The sequence below is a fragment of the Tamandua tetradactyla genome, chromosome 1 (genome assembly GCF_023851605.1).
Source record: "Tamandua tetradactyla isolate mTamTet1 chromosome 1, mTamTet1.pri, whole genome shotgun sequence".
In the NCBI taxonomy this organism is placed as follows: domain Eukaryota; kingdom Metazoa; phylum Chordata; class Mammalia; order Pilosa; family Myrmecophagidae; genus Tamandua; species Tamandua tetradactyla.
This window is the reverse complement of record NC_135327.1, coordinates 162,747,700-162,764,861: the sequence shown is the minus strand read 5'-3', so window position 1 is coordinate 162,764,861 and position 17,162 is coordinate 162,747,700. Positions and strand designations below refer to the sequence as shown.

The following is a 17,162-nucleotide window of genomic DNA, read 5'->3' as shown; positions in this document are numbered from 1 at the left end:
GCAGTTACAACCTTGCATAACCAAGGCAGCAGATAACCTTGCATAACAAAGGCAGCAGATAACCGCCCCTGGGAAGTCCCGGGTTGTTTTTCTTAGCCTGATGGGGCCCATAACTCTTTTCTTTACAATTCTTAACTCACACCAAATGCATAGCAGTGAATATAAAATGACACAAATGCTTTTGCTGGATATTTCTATCATTCAGAAGCTAAAATATATGTAAATAGCTAAATTAAGCAAGAAAAATTAGCTACTGTTAAGCTTTATAAAATCCTTCTTTACATTATCTCATCTAATTTCACAAAGAATTAAGCTTGTTTTCCCCTAAGAACTTTGTAGCTTTAGTTCTTACCTTTTGGCATTTATCCATTTTAAGTTAATACTTGTATATGGTATGAAGGAGGGGTCTAAATACTCTTTTGCATGTGGATATCAAGATATCATTGAGTCATTTTCTGTTTTTGGGGACACAGTCACACTCATTTATTTACCTATTGTTTATAGCTGCCTTTACATTGCAACTGCAAACTTGCATAATTGCAACTGAGACTGTGTGACCTGCAAAAAATGTATACTTACTCTCTGCTCCTTTGCAGAAAAACTTTTCCAACCCCTGTCCTAGATAATGATTTCATATTTGCTTCTTTCTTCAAATCCTTAATACTTGTTTCCTCACTTCACTCTTAGCTGATGACCTTGCTGATGAACCTGTGAAATTTGAAAAAATTATAAGAGTGCTTCTACAAGTTCCCACCCCTACATCTGTCAACATCTAGGTTTGCTTTTCTTACCTTCTTCTTTGGTATAATGGATACACCGCCCATGTTTCCAGTTAGGCCGAGCCCTCCACTTACGTATTAGGTCGCATCCTAGTAATTTTTTGCTCTCTATCTGATCATTACTATCAGTATATAAACACAGTGTTGATTATCTTTGGAAATAATCTTTGTTGCTCCCATTTTGCCCTCCAGTTTCTCTCCTTTTTCCTCCCTTTGCAATAAAACTCCTTAGAAGAGTTATTACCAGTTACTATCTCTAATTTGCTCTCTTCTTATTTCTTCTTCATTTTTTTAAGTACCTATGCTTATTATTACTTTTTTTTCCCCAGCAATATTGTGAGAGGCAGAATTGTGACACTGTATTTAGTGAGATGAATGTGTTGGATGTGTTGGCAAGGAGCTCTTCTCTTGATACAGGCCTCTGACTTGTCAAAGAATGGCTGGTCCCACTACTGGGTGATGTTTACCCCTTTGTTTCAAGGAAAAAAGTTTCTTGAGGGAACAGATTTACCTCCAAAAGTGAGCCAAATAGCCTCGTGTTCCTCTTTTTGCTCTTTATGAATCTGCTCCAAATGAAACTGTTGTGCCATCTGCCTCTCATGGGCTTCCCTCTTTGCCCTGCCAGCCTCAGGTAAAAGGCGACAGGCCTCATCTTGCTCTCTCTTTACATTCTCTCTGGCTTCACATTCATCCTCATCCTTTATATCTTCCTGTTCTTGGGCTGTGTTGATCCCCATTGCAGCCATGAGTCTCAACATTGATTCATCCACTGTTGTGCTACCTTGTATCACATTTAACACTTCATTAGATGATTGCTTTCCCATAATAATCAGGAAAAGTAGAAAATGATCTGGTTTTTAAGTCTGAATAGTTTGTGTAGCAACACTGCCAAAGTGTCTATTGCACCTCGTCAGAGATCTTGCTCTGTTGGCGCCGTTTGTCAGATTCCAAGCCCAGGTCACAAAATTTTGACTCAGATAAGAGACAAAGGATTCAGCACAAAGCATCTAAGAGCCAAACACATTGGTTAAAACACTTCCATCATGGTGGAGGTAGATATCAAGTAACTTTCTATCTTGGGTTTTCACATAGAAGGCCTCTTGAAAAGCAGCTTCTAATGAACCAATAAAAATACAAAGTGGCAGTCACCATACCTTGAAGAAAACATTGCTGTAAATTGTAATAAAGCATCTCCTTTACTTTCTGTGCTTCCTGGCACCACTGGAGATTTTTTCAGGGCAGATGATGTCATGCTGAATATTTCTCCATCATCAACCCTAAATTCTGCAGCATTTTCAAAGTCATCTCCATCACCATCACTAACCATATGGATATCAGTGGTGTGCTCCTCCGACTGCTCCCGGGTCTGTGCAGGTGAAGATCTTCTCCATTATATGTTGATGACAGTAATAAGAAAGTCCTGATTCAGTTAGACACATGGAGTCATCTGTGACAGAAGTTGGCCAGACCTCCTATATTGATGGCGAACAGGAATACTTGTAAGGTCATATGCATTTCTCTTTACCTCTTCAATGGTATTGTTCCTGAGAAGTTCAGTTTGTACTCCCACAGGGCTTCTCAGTGTGTGATGATCAGCATGGAGTTTTGGTTTAATGACTCCTGCAGGGCACCAGCATGACTAAATGATGATGGTGGTGGCAAGTCTGGTGTAAGGACATAAAGACTTGTTTTTTGGCAAGTATAGTGATTTTAAGACCGTGTTGTCTTCCACGTTTCCAGTCTAACAGCATTTTAGACACAGGTATCTGAAGTTCATTTTCTAAAATCTGTTCAAAGTCCCCAACAGTACAGCAGTCTTCAAGCACCACATTAACATTTCTGTATCTGTACTCAACCCTGAAGTGCACCATCTGAGGTTGCCTTTCTACAATTTGCCTCGATGGCATTACACGTCAAAATGTCAAAGAAGGGTCTGGAGCTGGATGGATTGCTGAATCAAATGCAGGTCCTGCTACTGTCTCACATCCATATTCATTTTGTGGAAGGCTGTTTTCCTGGGGTATTACACTATTGTTAGCTGCCATTAAGTCTCAATTATTTTGATCAAGCAATATAATAGCTTCATCAGCATTTTCAATGCCAGTGCATGCCTGAAAATCTGCCAGAATCATCTCCTTATCCAGGCTGGACACCACAGTGGCCACCAAGTCCCACGGCTCCCGGAGCAGGCTAGCGTGGAAGGCTGCTATTTCTCCTTGAAACTTCTCCAAGTAGGTTATATTCTTCACCACTCCAGTGAAACTACTATTATCAAGTTCAATGGCCTGTAGTGGTTAGTCCTCAGTCCTCAATTTCTTTATCTAACAGCAGTTGACTGTACTTTTCTCCTTGAAATACTTTGTTCATTTGGCTTCCAGAAAACCATATTTTTCTGTTACCCCTCTAGCCTCTTCTAAGAGGATTTTTCTGGTTCCTTTTCATATTCCTGACCTCCAGATATTTGTGTGTCCTCTGACTGCTTCTCTTTTCTGTCCTCCCTCATTTATTTGGTGCTTTCATCCAGTCTCAGGGCTTAAATACCATCTATAATACCGATGACTCCCAAATGTTAATCTTCAATGGGATGATCTCCCCTGAATTCTAGATTAGGATATCTAGTCTGTAGTCAACATCCATACTTTCTAATAAGAATCTCAAAATTGAAATGTCAAAAATTTAACTCCTTGTCTTTTCTCAAGGGTCTGCCCTAAATTAGTCAAAGGCAACCTAAGGGTCTAAAACCTTGATGTCACTCATGACTCCTCTTTCTTTCAAACCCCACGTTTGAAGGTTGGCTGGGACAATGTGTGGCCTGGAAGGCAAAGGTGTGGCTGCCCACATTCTGGGAGCAATGGGAAAAGGGTTGAAGACCTCACCACTCTGTCTAAACTTTCCCTTAATCCCTCTGCTTTTGGCTCTCTGTTCAGCCCCACTCTCACCTCACCTTGTTCTTTACCCTTGTTTTCTCCAATCTTCATTTTGCTCTTTTATTCATTCCCTGTTTCCTTCATAGTACAAATCTATTTATTTCACATAGCTGCATTGATCCCTTAGACCACAGTGTATATAAAGCAGGCAGTAGAACCGCAGAGAGCATAAATCCCTAACCTCTAGGACTTCATACGTAGATATTTGTTTTGGCACATCCTCCACTTTTAGCACTTAGCTTTTCAGCCTGGGGAATGTTTCTATCAAATATGTTTACAAAATAATTTAAAACATTTTGGAATTATCCTGTGTTGCTTGAAGCTTGTTCTATCGGGAGATTATTTTTCATAGCTGCTACTTCTTCCACTGCAAAAAACACAACTTTTAATTTCTTTTCCTCTCATATCTCTATAGTGAAATGACTACTAAAAAAGGCAGTTTGGGTTCAGTACCTGGTCCAAACTCGGACTAGAAAGGCAATGTGTGTTTTGACCCTTTTGTTATCTCCTAAACCGAACCTGTTAACTGTCTCCAATTCAACCACCCCCCAAATGACACCTGTGTTTTATTTTTGCCTTAATTACTTGCCTCCCCTTCCCTCAATCTCTTTTTCAGGCCTTCAAAGCATCTTCTCTTTAGACTTTCATTCAGGAGAGACTGGGTTGTAGGAGAACTGCATTTTCTTTCTTGATTTGAAAACATTAGACTCATCATCTTTCAATGAGGTATATCCCCAAATTTGCATTCCTCAAATTTGCTTATATTTGTATAGCATAAACTTCTCACCCAACCCATAAAGTACTTTGCTATGTAACTGAAAATTTCAAAGTTGTAGTAGAACCTTAATAAGAGTTTCAGGCAGGAAGTGATAAGTAGCAAAATCCCAAGTGAATTACATTTCCACACGTTTCTATCAACGTCATAAAACTTTGGAGACTTTGGGAATCTTATAAACCAACAATGATTGACACAGAAATGCCCAGGAGTGTGGTTTTCTTGAATTTTCCTTCAGAAGGATCCCTAAGTGCTGTTAATGGTAAAAGTGAACTAAGTATTAGTTTTCCCCGCTTCTTTCATCTAATGGTGGTGAAGAAATAACCCTCTAGGACATCACTGTTTCCACCTAGAATTTAGCTTCAGTAATTGCTGTTTAGAATTATCTGTGGGTGGTTCCTGCTCTTGTTTTATCTGATTGGATTTTTTAAATACTTGAGGGTAAAGAAGGTGTGTTTCATTCCCAAAATAATGTGGGAGTTAGGTAACATTTAAAACTTCTCTTTCCTAAACCTCTTCTCATTTCATATAATATTTGATTTTGTGCTTTCTGCCTATGAGAAACTTTATGGTAAACAGAATAATTTTTAGGAGGCCAGATTGTAGGTGATATTTTTAAAAACTGCTGTTTATGAAAGAAGCAAAATTTTAAGAAATAAATAGAACAAATTTAGGAGCACACTTGATACCTTCCTCCTCCTCCTGTCCTCCTTGTCCTCTTCAAGAATTGATCATAAGATTGATCCATTTCAGTAAGCATTTACTAACCACCTCTTGTTCTGGATATTCTCCTTTGAACTTTGCAGAACCTCTGTCCTCTTCTCTGCTTGCTCTGTCCTTGGGAGGTGGAACTTTATGGACTGCACCATTCAATTAGTGGAAAGCAGCAACAGGGGACAGGAGGGTAGATGAGTGAAAGATGGTTATTCATTCCTTAGGCCAGGGATCTGCAAATTATGGTTCTTAGGCCTTATTTGACCTGCAGGCTGTTTTTGTAAATAAAATTTCATTGGAGGAGGGGTGCGAGGATAATACAATGGTAGAATTCTCACCTGCCATGCGGGAGACCCAGGTTCGGTTGCAGGTCCATGCACTTCCTAAAAAACAAACAAGCAAAACAAAAACTAAACAAACAAAAATTGAACAAGTGGTACTACAATAATGGGATCATGTGGAAAAATAATGAAATGTGACTCTGCCATACAGCATACAAACAAACAAAAAACCATATTAAAAAAATTTCATTTGGAACACTCTTCCTGAGTTGTGGTAACCATCTCTTCGCTTTGCACCTTTTAGGCCCAGAGACAGTTTCCATTGTTGCTATTGCTGAGATATGTCACCACATATTTTTCTGCTTTCTTTCAGCCCTGTGATCCCCTCAAGTCTTCTAATTTACTCAGTTGGATTGTGCCATCTGCTGAGACTCTGATTTGTCCACTTAATATATGCATAGCATTATGCTGGAGGCCACAAAACAAACAAATAAGCAAAGGCATAAAACCAAGGATACATGCTTTATTAAGGGTATTATGATTTTTTAAAAAGTTTTATTCACTTTAAATAAGGTTTCATTAAGGAAGTGCATTAAGGAAGATACTTGGCAAAGCACTTTGACATTATCTCATTTTATCATAAAGAACTCATAGTGCAGTTACTGTTATCTTATTAGCTGATAAGGAATCAGGCTTTTTAAAAGTTAAGTAACTTGCGCATAATTTACAGGTTGATGGGGAAAAGTAAGGATGTTTAACCAGGTACATAATCCTTAAGGGGGTGGCAAAGCATAGATTGTTTTTCAGTGTTGGTCTTGACCTGGTTTGGAACAGTGTAATGCGCATGAAGATAAGGAGCAAAAATAAAGCTGAAAAGCTTGATTTTGACCAGATCTTGAAGCAACCCCCATACTGTCTGAACGGTTTGGCTATATTCTATGAGTAGAGCATAGCCAGTCGGGCTTTTTTTTTGCAGGCCAATAAAATGGTCAATGTAGTGTGCTTAAGAAGAACTGAAGTAAATTTGGTATTTCAGGCTGGGCTGGGTGGTAACTGGAAGTTGGGGAAGAGAGAAAAAAAAGAGAAGTTTGAGAGGAAAGATAATCTGATTTCAAATATACACTAGAGATACAGTGGAAAATTCCCACTTCCAAAGAAATTTCTAATTTTTTCTTCCTGCAACTGGAGATGGGAATGGAGTTTAGAAGGATGTTTTAAGCTCTAGATTGTTGATATGAGAGTTCAAAAACTAAACTTATCTGTGGCAGGAAAGAGCAAGGTGTAAGTGATGGGGAAAGTTGAAAAACAGCCGAGAAGGTTACTCTGTGGCCCATGATTTCCTAAAGGAACCACCACAGGCTTCAGGAGATCCCCAGTATCCTGTGAGATTGTAGACAAAATTGTGTGGTTATGATGTTTCTTAGGGAAAGAATTCATAAACTTTACTAAGAGTTCTAAAGCTGACCATGGCCTTGGAAAAGTTAAGACGCTCTCATTTAAGGGTGAGTGGAGGAATGGGGATCAGACGACAAAGAAGTTCATCACAAAAGTCAAAGGAGGCCAGAGTTTCAAGAAGGAAGGAAAAAGAGGCAGCCAGCAGTGTTGATTATGGCAGACATGTTCAGGGAGCTATGGTCTGAGAAGTAACTGTTGAATTTAGTGATTGGAAATTCATTAGTGGCTTTTAAGACAGTAATGGCAGTATAGTGGTTGAGGTGTAAGGCAGAGCGGGAGTTTTTTTCTGTCTCCCCCAAACTTAACAGTCTTTGGTTATGTTTTTATTTCTCTGTGCTCACTCCAAGTCCCATCAAGTTGCGCTTGATAATTTTTATGAGACATATACAGGTTCTAATATGGTCTAGAAAATTACTTGTTTCTGGATGCTGCCAGATATGCTTGGTTAAAGTTGGGAAGTATCCTACTTTCAGGACACATTGACAAGTCATTTCTCATGGTGTATTAATTCTATTAATTTCATTGCTATTATCTTCAGTTTCAAAACATGAATTCTGCAGTCTCTTATCCTGGGGCTTATCTGATGTGTGTATTATATTCTCTTTAAGCATTAACTGTTTAATTTAAACACATGTATAAGCGCATGTGTGTTTGCACCTACGTTTTTTTTTTTTCACATGGGCAGGCACCGGAAATTGAACCTGGGTCCTCGAGCATGGCAGGCAAGCACTCTTACCTGCTGAGCCACCATGGCCCATCCTGCACCTACTTTTCTTTAATGCTTCCCTTCAGTAGGAAAGGTCAGGATGGGGGATGGAGTGTTGGTGAGTGTGCGTGTACTAAATCTTTTTGTTATGGTGCTGAATCTAGTTTTATGAAATGTATTTATCCATATCCCACCAGGGCTATGCAGTCAGTACTTTCCTAGAGCACTGGACTTTGTCACGTACACATGAACTCTCAATATTCACTGGATGTGGATACTACACTTAATTTCAGTTTGCCGGGCTTTAAAATGTCTAAGAACTGTCACATGGCTTATATCAGGCTAGTTATGAGACCGCAAAAAAGCTATGAAAAGCCTATAAGGCTAAAGAGAAGTGAGACACGCGCGCCAGCAACTTTCTTCCAGCAGATATGCACATCTATTTAGCATGTAATGTCCAGATCGATTTTCATCCTTCTCCGCCCCGCCTTAGCTTTGCCACAGGCAAACCTGTTCAATAACTGTCGTAGGAGTACGTAATGCACTTAGTTAAGGACGCAGGTCGGATATCTGAAAGGCTTTTCGGGGAGGGGCAGGGGCAGGGCATGACCTAGCACCTGGCAGCGCCGCCGATTGGCTGCCGAGGAGGTTGTTCCCTCAGGGCGGCAGCCGATTCGCTGCGGAAGGAAGAGGCATGACGTCCTCAGAAGTTGAGCAAACACCTCCTCCTTCCCTGCCCGGCATCCCAATTTCTGCTCGGAAATCGGAGCCGACGCGTTCCGGACCCTGCAGCTTGGAGGAGGAAGGGGTCCCGTCGGCGCCCCAGAGCGGAAGAGGTGAGGAGGGGCGCCGGGAGAGGCTGAGCAGATGTGCGGATGGACTCAGCAGGCGGGATGCGCTTGGAGATCGCCGGCCGGAGTCGGGCTGCCCGCGGGGAGGGCGAGCCGCGGGCTTCCCTCTCCCAGCGCCGCGGGGCGGCCGCGGGGGCTCGGCTGACTCCGGCTGAGGCTGGGCGGGGCGAGGGGGAGAGGCTGGCGGGCGTTTGGGCCTCCCTGCCAGGCCTCGGCTCCGACGGCTTCCAGGCGAGCGAGGAGGGAGGGCAGTTGGCGCTGCTTCGGAAGTTCTGAATAGTTAGGGCAAAGGGATGCCATTCGGATGTGTGAATGTCTTTTTGGTGGAGGGGGGCAGTTGCTCGGAAGCAGGGGATTGGTGTTGAAGCTGCAGGACCATCACCCTGTTGATTCTTGCATTCTGCCTACTTGTGTGGGCTGACTGCGGAGAGTGGTTGATAGAGAATGTGGGGACTAACACACCCACCCCACTAGGCGTCGTTACCGGTTTACCTGTCCCTTAAAATGACGTTTTAAACTCCTGCCTGCTTAGCCTAACTCTGACCAGAAACTTTTACAGTTGCTAGTACAGTTGTAATGATATTGTCTCATTGCTTGTAACAAAAGTACCACACGAATACGAAATGTAAAAATGGGGACGGTTAAATGGGAACTCAATTTTCTGCATGATCCTTCTGTAAACCTACAATTTCTCTAATGAAAAACAAAACAAAAGTTCTCACCCTGGCCATCTCGGCCTGGCCATTCTCTCTGAGGCCCCAAGCAAGTTGCTGCTCCTGGTCCAGACTCTGACAGAGAAACTAGAGATGAGAAAGTTGGGGCCTTGGATGCAGCATCTCCTGAGCTAGTGTTTGCTGGTGGGACCCTCCAGGGGCTGTGCAGGCCAAGTGAGCCCTGCGATGGGGGTGGGGTGTGGGAGGTGCAGGGGAAGGAAGGAAGGAAAAGGAGGGAGTAGGAGCAATATATTATGTACCTTGCTTGATTTAATGAGGTGAATGTGCTGACATTTTCCAGGAGAAGAGATGTGCTTTTCAGGCATTGATTTCAGGAGAGAGAGCGAGATTGAGACAGAGAGAGAGAGTTTTAGTTCAGTAACCTGAACAAGGTTTAACACTACTTCTGGTGTTGTGGGTCATCAGTTATTGGAATGTGGGAAAGGTGCAACTGTGATTATGCTGATGTAGCTTTTTTTTCTGACTCAGGCAGTGTGGCTTTGGAATAGTCTATTAAAAGAATTCACTGATGGCACTTTGTGTGTGCACATACCCATGTGTAGAAAATCCTATTTCTTATCAGTCTCACTTATTATTGGTTGCTGTGTGACCAGAAATGTCCTTTGGTTTATTTGTAGTTAAAAATTTCTCTTCTGATTGCTCCCTTATTTAAGCATTAGTAAATTCCCATTCAGAATTTTGGAATAGGATACTTGGTGTGTAAACAGTCACCATATAAAAAAAAGTTTTCTTTTTCAAAATATTCTTTTTATTAGTGTTTTCGTAGAAATGACATTCCAGACAGTTGTACGTTTCCTAGGTTATCTCACAAAAAAATTCTATGCAATTCATGGAATCACAGAAACACTGCATATTTGCAATGGGAAATAATTTAAAACATTATTACCATATTCCTCGAATCTAAGATCCAACTGGTTGTAAGATACATCCTTATTTCAGAGATGCTAAAATATGAAAAAAAAAAGTCTTAAATTTGATGAAATGCAGTATGCAGTAGTAAAATGATAATTTATTTATCTTGAACACCCATACCTAAAGGGTGAAGTTGATGACAGGGTTTACTAGGCTCCAATTTTTTTCAGGAAAATATTAAGGGTAGAATTAATATGAGGCCATATCATAGTATGGCAAAGAGGAACTGATGGTAGAGTCTTCTTTTAGTATTTGGGGACGTGCTCAACTTTGAGAAGTGGGCAGGCATACAGTCTTTTCCTTTTCTTAATATTTGCTGAATACTTATTGTGTGTGCCCAGAGTATTCTCAGCACTCTATATGTATGAGCTCAATTCATTCTCACAACAGCCCAGAGAGATAGATAGGGATCTGACTCTCATTTTGCAGGTAAGCATAGAGAGGTTAAATTATGGGCCCACTTCACATAGTAAGCAAATGAGGGAGCTGAGGTATGAACCCAGACCATTTGTAGAGGAGAGGAACTGGTATACTTTTGAGGTATTCACTTCCTGTTGCAAGTCTTTAGTGTTTTGTTTCTGTTTTTTTGTGAGATAACCTAGGAAACTTACAACTGTCTGGAATGTCATTTCTACGAAAACACTAATAAAAAGAATATTTTGAAAAAGAAAACTTTTTTTTATATGGTGACTGTTTACACACCAAGGATCCTATTCCAAAATTCTGAATGGGAATCTACTAATGCTTAAAATTCTAATGCTTCTTTACACATTGCTCAGGTTACTACGGTGCTTAATAGAGCCAGATTAGATCTGAAAGGGACTTATTTATGGTCCAGTTTTGATGAAGAAACTGAGGTCCAAAGAAGGAACTCCTCAACTAGTTATATGGATCAGTATCTAGGTCTGGGTTTTCTTACCACTTGTTGCTACTCTTCATACCATTCAGTGGTCTATGAGGTGTGGGCAGAGAATTGATCTTTTGAGAAGACATGAGTCCCCGTCATTTTTTATGTGTCTGTTGTTTTCTCTACCTCATAGGTCTTTATGATGTTTATTTAAATTTGCCCACTTGTTTATTGTTTCTTAAAAACACTTAACTGAGGTTCTACTGTGTGCCTAGTCACTGAGAATACAAAGATGAATGAAACACCATTACTAGCCTCAAATTAATTTACAGTTCAGCAAAGATACCAACAAGTAAGCAGATAACTATTTTGAATTAGACTCCAAATTCAGCACCAGCTTTGCATTCCATCTTGGTGAGACTAAATTGGTGGGTTAGAGACCATGGATGAAATGGATCTTATGTCTTTAGATAACTTTGAGTAGGTGACATGAGCTGGAAAAATAAGAATATTCTTAGATAAGATTAATTAATGGTGATAGATCACTCAAAATCTACTTTTTTCCCTTTTTCTTTCTGGTAAATATTTTATAAAGGTCTTAAAGTGGAAGCATTAAAAAATGCACTGAAGCAACAGGAAGTGACGGGGTGGAGACAGTGTTGCTGCATGCCCAAGCCTAGTTCTAGCAAGCCTTGGGGTTGAGAAGGATTTGGATAAGTTCTAGGCTATCACCAGGTGCCTTGTTGATTCTGGAAGTCTTTGCACTCCTCCTGGCATGTTATAGCCTGGATACCAAGTATGGAGTGTGGGCCAAGACACACAGCCATTGGCTACCCATGTTTATTTATAGGCACTGTGGCTTCCTGGGAAACCATGGCTTTTTAAATAAGCTTGCATTTTTCAAATGAACTAGAAGGGTGGGTAGAAATAATTTGCATTTCTCATCCATTAGCTTATTTCCTTTATTGTTCATTCAAATCAAAGCTACTCTAACCTAGTTTTAGACCCTGAGTATTTAATCAGGGTGTATGCCTGAGTATCACAAATAATTTGGTGTCAAGGAATCTTCCCGTGTGATTTGATAATTTGGGGTTGGAGTCACTGAATTATGTTGTAGTGGAATTATTTTAAAGATCTAAACTAAAAGGACAGGGAGCGCATTCTTGACTATGGAGGCTAGAAATGAAACATTTCACCTTAATCCCTTTGATAATGAATTTGTAATCCTTCATGTATGTTCCAGTGAGAATAACAGAAATGAGAAGGGCTATGTCTAACTTTTTGGCACTTAAACTCTTGTTTGCTTGTGCATTGCTCTGGTGGGGTAGGTGGTTTCTGAGTTTAAAAGGCTATCTGGCTGAGTCAATTCCCTGGACAGTTTAAAGAGAGTTTGAGGATTTTTATTATTTGATGAGGAAGCAGTAGCTCTGATTTCAGCTCTCTTCATCCTCCCACCCCCATCATGAAAACTATGCAAATCGGATACATCATTTTATAGCATAAGTACTTGTCTTAGTTTCCCAGGGCTGCTGTACTGAGGTACCACAGGCTAGTTGGCTCCAGTGCCTGGAAGCTAGAAATTTGAATCAGGTGTGGCAGGGCCTTGCTTCCTCCAAAGTTAAGGGTTCTGGAGGTGTCCAGCATTCCAAGATGTTCCTTGGCTTGTGGCATAATTCAAAATCTGCTTCCATCACATGACTATCTCTTTCTCTCTTTATCTGTGGTCAATTTCCTCTACGAATAAGGACACCAGTCCTCTTGTATTAGGGCCCACCTAATCCAATTTGGTCTCATCTTCAAAGATTCTATTCCCAAACAGGATCACATTCACAGGACCTAGTATTAGGACTTGAGTGTATCTTTTTGAGGGACACAATTCAATGCATTATAGTAGTACATAAAAAGTGGCAGAGAAAGGTTTAAGAAAAGTTTTATCAATCAGAGCAGCTGACTACATTATGTGGCTCATTTATAGGGACTTAGAAAATGTTTTTTATGAACCATGGAAAATCTCTCATCTCTCTGGGCCTCCCAATCTTCATTGTAGTGTTAGGTTTTAGATTATATTCTCTCAGATCCATTCTGACTCTACTATTCAGTTTACAATCAATAATTGATAATTTGCCATTAGATTCTGATTGGGATGCTTAATTAGATAAAACTACCCCATCCTGGTCCTGTTTGACCTCATAAAAATGGGCAGGGACTGGATTGCTGCTTCTTTATATCTTTACCAAATATCTAACATCATGCTATGCATACCTAAAGTGCACCCCCCAATGTTTTTCTGAATTACAAAAAGAATTGCAAAAGCTATTATAAGAGCAAAAGCTCCCATAATTGGTAGGTAAAAGATTCCGATTTGGTAACTCTATCATGATATTTTTAAGCATATATTATGTTTTTATTTAAATATTAGAAAATATCCATGCTGGAAACAAGTGACTAGTTACCATTACATAAATATTTGTAATTGGACAAAAGGCCATCTGAAAGGACCTTCCAAATCCACCTGTGAGATCCTCTGGCCTGAGAGTTATTTGTCCTCAGGTATGACCTGTTATGAATACATCTCTCAAAATCTGCTTTGTGTTTTTTCATGTGATTTAGGATGATGGAGGGCTCCGTGACTGTGGGCTATTTCTAGGTCACCAAAAGAAAATGGTGGGATATGTATGGAATGCCGAGGTCTGTTTTTGTCTATTTTTTTTTAGAAAGGATAGAAAATACCAATAACATTTAAACATTTTCAAACCTGTTTCTCATGTGTACACTGTAAAAATAGGTAATTAGCAAAGTAAAAGAAATTCTTCCCTGCTTTGAGATATGAGAGAAGTAAACTGATATCATGTAGGATTCTTTCCTATGGCTACTGAGGGGACAGTCGTTGACTGGTTGTTTTCCTTTCTCAGTACATCTGTGTGTAACTCGCTAGGATGTTCCCAGTAATTTTACAGACATATCAAATTTCTCATCAACACTAGAAATGAATCATACCATGTACTTTAGTGCTATTCTTGTTTACATAGAAAAGAAACACTTTTATTTTCATTTTTATGATATTTGAAACATTGGCCCTTCATGTGCTGAAGGGAGAACTGATTTGAATTTGGTAGGGGGCAGCTCTTGTGGCCTACCCCTGCCTACCTGACACTTCTGTTTTTTTTTTTTTTTTGAATAGTTGATTAAGTTTGGGAAAAATGAAGAGCTTTTCCACGACATTTTTTTTTAAACATATCATTCCGTTCTACATATATAATCAGTAATTCTCAATATCATCACATAGTTGCATATTCATCATTTCTTAGAACATTTGCATCAGTTCAGAAAAAGAAATAAAAAGACAACATAAAAAGAAATAAAGAGATAACAGAGAAAAAAAAAAAGATTATACATAACATACCCCTTACCCTTCACTTTTATTTATCACTAGCATTTCAAACTAAATTTATTTTAACATTTGTTCCCCCTATTATTTATTTTTATTCCATATGTTCTACTCATCTGTTGATAAGGTAGATAAAAGGAGCATCAGACACAAGGTTTTCACAATCACACAGTCACATTGTGAAAGCTATATCATTATTCAATCATCATCAAGAAACATGGCTACTGGAACATGACACTTCTCTTTTGATTTTCTTTTTTTTTAAATCTTCTTCCTCCTTATTCTCCCTAGTTCCTTCTTTTTCTTTGCCTTTCCTTCTCTTGCTTTTCCACACCCTCCTTGCTGTGTCATAGGCTGTCATTGCCGCCCAGCACTGTCGAGTAACCTCAGGAGACCGGTGGGTGAACCAGGAGTCTCCCTGCCCTGCTTCACGGAAGGCATGGCCAGAAATACACATCGGGTTTACTTCCTGATATTTTTGGAAAAGACCACAAAATCCAGAATGGGGAAAGCTGGGCTAGACAACTGTAGTGCCCTACCTAAGAGCAATTCAGAAATCCTCACTGTTAGGTATTTCTTGATGAGAATCAAGTGATTGGTGGGTCTGCAGAGTTTTATACTGAGACCGAGTTTCAAGGTTCAAGCGGTTATTAATAACTGTAGTATCCCCTGTAATCAAATCTGAGCACTAAGAAATCTTAGAGTTTACCTTGGCAGGGGCTCAGAAGCGATTTCAGTGAGAACACAAGGAGAGGGTTGGGAGAGGCAGCCCTAGCTGAGGGAGAGCTGGTTATTACTATAACTATTACTGGCAATGCCCCATGGATGTGATTTTATGATTTCTTTCTGAAGCTTGAGCTGGTGGAAGTAGCAACATGTGTTGGATCTCCATGATGTGAATCTGTAGGCTTTGGCAAAGAAGAGATAATCCAAGTGTTAAGCATTAACCTAGCAATCCTGCTTCTGCTTGAGAACAGCTGCTCCCAGTCACAGACTCCAGTTCAGTTTCTTTGTCTGTAAAATGGGAATCATCATTTTAATAAGACTGTTGCAAGGAGGAAATGAAATATTTATGAAGTGCTCAGCACAATGCTTCATATATATATATATATATACTGTTGAATCAGTGGTAGCTATTGTTGTATTTGTTTAAAAACAAAAGTTACTGGAGTTACGATTTAAGAATTCCCTACCAAAAAATGAAAGTGAAAGTAGTGTAGTTTCCAAATGAACCTCCTGAAGTTCAGTTCTGGCTATTTCTCTCTTTTCCAGGCCTCATAGAAGGGCTGTCTTTGCAAACCTATGGGTGCATCACACGTGTGTGTATATGTGTGTGTATATGCGTGTCTCCTACGTCCCCATCCTCCCCCACAAAGGAGGTGGGAAGAAGAGAAGTGATTGTCACTTAGTGAGCGGAGGCTGTGTCATTAATCAAGCTGGGGCTGAGGAGAGGAATTGCTCAGGAATAAGAGAGATTACATTATCCGAGCATGTTCCCTAGTGTTAAGAGCCAAGAGTTGCGACTCAGAGAATATAGGGTTGTGTGGTCATCTGTGCGAACATGCATTACGGCCCCTGCTGGTAAACAGGACCATATCCGGACATATGTGTATGCTTGAAGGAATAGCTGCCTTTGGAATTGGTAATATTTAGGAGCATAGGAACTCAAGTTCTATGGGACATTGCAGGTTTTCTTTTGTCTGGGGGAGACTGAGTGGTAGGGACTTGGGCTTTTGTTTTAAAAACAAAATTTATAAATAAACCAAAAATTAGATGTAATATATAGCAGTCTTTTGCTGAAGTGTTGATTATCTTTATTTTGGCCCAAGTAAAGTCAACCTAGACCCCTAATACCCAAAAAGTTCTCTTTTTCTCTTCCTGTTCCTCTTCTTCAAGCCTTCCTAGCTGGACTCCTTGCTGTTTGCTCTGTTCTCTGAGTCTTTTGATACATCTTATAAATTTACTCTCGGGGTGCTAAGTAATTGTTTACCCCCAGGAAATGTACACGTGTGCTTAACTGTTTGATCCTGATGTAGAGTCTCTGAGGTGGGTCTGATTTAGAGATTAGCAGTTTGATGTAATAGAAATGTGTTTCATAAAAGTTGTCCTATGTGCTATCAGTACTTGGCTATGAAGTGTGTGTAACTGTTTGAAGAGGGATAGGATGCTGTTAGACTTAGGTATTTGTGCTTTTAAAATTTACGTAAAATTGTCTATACACTGGTCACACAGTAAACCCTTCATAAATATTTCTTGATTGAATGACCAAATGGAATTCTGCAATCTGGAATAGCAGTTAACAAAACCGGTTGAGGCAGTTTGGGACCTAATATAATGTTAGAGGATGTGGCAGAGAGAGGAAACCCAGTGGTGGGGACAACATATTGGAACAGTGATGGTGAATCTGGGTAGAAGGCTCCAGGGTCTCAGGAGCAGACAGGTGGTTTAGGGCAGTGCTTCTCAAACTTCAACACTGGTGGTGCAGGAGTAGGTTTATTTGTCTGTTTTGCTTGCTTAAATGTCCCATCTGTTGGGATCCAATACTTGTAAAATTCAATAACAATGAAATTACGAGAAAAATGATCATATGCTTATAAAGGTTTCTAAATGCTTTCTATTTCTGTGATATTTTGTTGTGGACTGGCAAAAAAACATTTCCCTGACTGACCCTGGGTTACTGACCATAATCAATAGCACTGGGTTAGAGAATGTCGCCGGTGAAACTGAAAGGGCTTTGGAGCTAGATGGTGAAGAATCTTTTCCACCAGTCTAAGGATTTCAGACTTTACATCA

The 17,162-nt window shown here is 40.0% G+C and overlaps 1 protein-coding gene and 1 pseudogene across 3 annotated transcripts in view; one reads left to right on the top strand and one right to left on the bottom strand.

Annotated features, from left to right (window-relative positions):
- Positions 1–649: 649 nt before the first annotated feature.
- Positions 650–3,757, bottom strand: LOC143681572 (FAS-associated factor 1 pseudogene; annotated as a pseudogene).
- A 4,610-nt stretch (positions 3,758–8,367) lies between these two features.
- The window catches only part of AASS (aminoadipate-semialdehyde synthase), a 77,401-nt gene continuing 68,606 nt past the window's right edge, over positions 8,368–17,162 (top strand). For 2 of the 3 annotated variants that reach the window (XM_077119036.1, XM_077119196.1), the window contains exon 1: positions 8,368–8,473. The gene's annotated coding sequence lies outside the window, so the exon portion shown is untranslated. The remainder of the gene's footprint in view (positions 8,474–17,162) is intronic. The other variant, XM_077119118.1, reaches the window with a different exon arrangement.